Source organism: Hyaena hyaena, unplaced genomic scaffold (genome assembly GCF_003009895.1).
Source record: "Hyaena hyaena isolate Hyena2069 unplaced genomic scaffold, ASM300989v1 scaffold_821, whole genome shotgun sequence".
In the NCBI taxonomy this organism is placed as follows: Eukaryota; Metazoa; Chordata; class Mammalia; order Carnivora; family Hyaenidae; genus Hyaena; species Hyaena hyaena.
In genome coordinates this window covers 289495-293094 of record NW_024081452.1, presented here as the reverse complement: position 1 = coordinate 293094, position 3600 = coordinate 289495, and positions in this window count along the sequence as shown.

The window sequence follows — 3600 nt, the reverse complement described above, 5'->3', positions numbered from 1 at the left end:
GTATTATAACACCTGATTTCCCATTTAGGTTTATTTTTTCAAATTTATTTATTTATTTTTGAGAGAGACAGAGAGAGAGAGAGAATGCACACATGAGCTGGGGAGGGGCAGATAGAGAGAGGGAGAGAGAATCCCAAGCAGGCTCCACACTCAGGGTGGAGCCCCATGCAGCCTCATGACCTGAGCCAAAACCAAGAGTTGGTCGCTTAACCAGCAAAGCCACCCAAGCTCCCTGCTATTTAGATTTAAAAAGAAACTGGGTTTCTATTTCAGTCTTGATTCCCAAATAAGTTACAGGTGAGTTATAGGTTTAAATTGAAAATAAATAAAGCTGCACACATTCTAAAGTAAAAAATGAGTACTTCTTTTTAGTATCTTGATATTATATAAAATCAACAAGTCTGAAAGTTAAAGATAGATGCTTTTGCCTACAGAAACTACTGTATGGTAAAAATACCATAAATGAGTTCAAAGTCAAACTTAAAATTAAAGATGAAATTAACAACTTGAGTTTTTTGTTTTGGGTTTTGGTTTTTTTTGAGAGAGAGAGGGAAAGACAGCGTGAGTAGGGGAGGGACAGAGGGAGAGGGAGAAAGAGAATCTTAAGCAAGCTCCACTCCCAGCATGGACCCCACATGGGCTTGATCTCAGGACACCAAGATCATGACCTGAGCCGAAATTGAGAGTTGGACACCTAACGGGCTGAGCCACTGGGCACACTGAGAAAGATTTTTGAACAGGGAGTTCATAGAAAAACAACCCCTAAGTGAAGTATAATTTATTTTTATTTAATTTTTTCTCACTTTTGAGAGAGAGAATGTGTGTGAGCAGGGGAAAGCGGCAGAAGGAGAGAGAAAGAATTTTATGCAGACTCCACACTCAGGACAGAGGCTATCTCTGGGCTCAGTCCCACAACCCTGAGATCATGACCAGAGCCAAAATCAATAGTCGGATGCTCATATGACTGAGCCACCCAGGTACACCTGAACTATAATTTATGAAGTGATGCTCAACCCTGCTCAAAATTATATAGATGCAAGTGAAAATAAAATCATTTTTCATCTATTTCATAAAACTAACATATTTCAGAGCATTGGCTTTGAGAAATGGCGAAGAGCCTTTGAGTAATCTCTATACAAGGTTTAAATACTCATATTCTTTGATGCAGCAATTGCCGTTCTAAAAATGTATTCTAGAACTATGATTGTACATGCAACTAGAGCAAGGATGATAATTATAGCATTGTTTGTAATAGTAAAAAACTGGAAATGATACAAATGATCATGAGCATAGGGCTGGTTAAATAATTAATGGTCCATAATACATTGTGCTATTTAAAAAGCATGGTTAGATATGCATATCTGCATGTGGAAAAAGCCACCAAAATACATCATTAGGTTTGAAAAGAAGAAAGGAGTGCCTGGGTGGCTCATTTGGAAGAGCATGCAACTCTTGATCCTTCGGGCTGTGAGTTTGAGCCCCACCTTGGGTGTAGGGACTACTTAAAATGAATACATACAGACATACATAAACAAACAAACAAATGTTAAAGAAAATAAAAAGAAGAAAGAAGCCAGGGTACTAAACAATATGTATACTATATTTCTCTACAGTTGAAGGGGTTCAGTATAGCCCCCCTGCCCCAGAATGTGTCATTTTGGCATGTGGATTATTTCGAGCTGAAGGCAGTCAGGCACTTTAGACCCTGTGGGGTCAAGAGAAACTTCTGTCCACCCCACCCCCCTTAACCACCCAGAAGAATTTAATTTGGGGGTCTTTCCCAGAAGAAGGATTATTAACGAAGATAAATTTTATCTGAGTGACCCATCTGTATTGCAGGGCAAACATGTGCTCTTCTTTTTATTGCCCTGTAAACTGCATTCTTTTCCTCTAAAGTCCCTGGCTCTTATCTCCTTCTCCTTAGTTCACAATGACATACAATATATACTTCATTTTGCCTGACTATCTTTGGAATTTCCATGTCTATGTGGACTCCCTGTACATATGCCTATTAAATTTTATTTTCTCCTATTAATCTGTCTCATGTCAATAGAGGGGCCTTTGAAGGGACAGGAATTCTTGTTCCTTGACACAGTATAACCTCTGAAAACATTTCTATATACTTAGAAAATGTCAGCAAACATGAAGACATTGTTAAAAATTAACCTTAGGAATAGGAGTGAAGATTTTGAGGTAGAAGGAAGACTTATTTTTCACTGTATGTACTCTTGATTGGATTGCTTGAAACTTTAAAATCTTGCAATGTAATGTATTATTGAGATTACTGAAGAATAAACTCCTTGAAAAAGCAAGCATTGATCATGCCTCAGCTGTTCTCCTGATTATAGCATAATGTTTGTGATAATCATACTTTGTCATTAGGAAGATCAAATTATGTTTAATAAAACAAATCAAGTAAGCATATGAAACATTTATAACGGTTGCTACTTGAAAAAATTCAGTGTGTAGATGACAAAATTTCCCTGGGAAAAATTCATGCATGTAGTGTAACCTTATAAAACTCACTGTGCCCTACTACTTCGCAGCGATGTTCCTGACACACTCTAAATAGCGTGCTAGGCTTTCTGCACCTTGCCCAGTAGGGGTGGCCAGTGCCTTGTCATCCCAGCGTGTCAGCCAGTCCACCTTCTTGGAAATGGGCACCCCAAATTTTAGGATCCGGGGAGTAAGTCTACATGAATGAAGAGTGGCTTGGATCTCTTACCCACCCGGCCCTACCACTTACTCAAGAGGAGGGAAAACAGAGCTGCCAGGTATGGGATGGACCTGTCAATAATACAGGAAGACAGCTACATAAAGCAGTGAGACTTAAAAACGTATTTTTGCTACCGGTACTTTACTCACTTGTAACTGAAGAGTGTTATTTCTCCACTGACTGAAAATTCATTTCCCCAACTATAATGAAAAGTAATAGATGCTCATTTTTGAAAGTATGGAGAACTCTGATTTATACTATATTAACAGAAAGAAGTGTCTCCAATTTACGAGTGCAAATTCAATTTCCTCCAACTTTTGTATTCTGTTTATCATGTTAAAGAGAATTTGAATGGGGAAGGGGAGTTATATATAACTTACTTATATAGACATAGGATAAAAGCAGAAAACAAAAACACTTTTGTTTCAGGCTTTTTTTTAATGTTGATTTATTTTTGAGAGAGAGAGAGGCAGAGCATGAGCAGGGGAGGGGCAGAGAGAGAGGGAGACATGGAATTTGAAGCAGGCTCCAGGATCTGAGCCATCAGCAGCGCCTGACACGGAACTTGAACTCACAAACTGTGAGATCATGACCTGAGCTGAAGTCGGATGCTCAACAGTCTGAGCCACCCAGGCGCCCCTCAAGTTTTTATTTAAATTCTAGTTAGTTAACATATAATATAATATTGGCTTCAGGTGTAGAATGTAGTGAATCAAATGTCACTCCTGAATAGGGAAACTGGGGATTTGGGGAGGGGAATAGGTCATATGTGGAAGGGACTTTCAATAATCTTTTGTCTAATTTATTATTTTGCCACATAATGTTCTTTTTAAATACAAAAGCACTGTAAACCTTAAAAACACTATAAAAACTTTCATATGAAT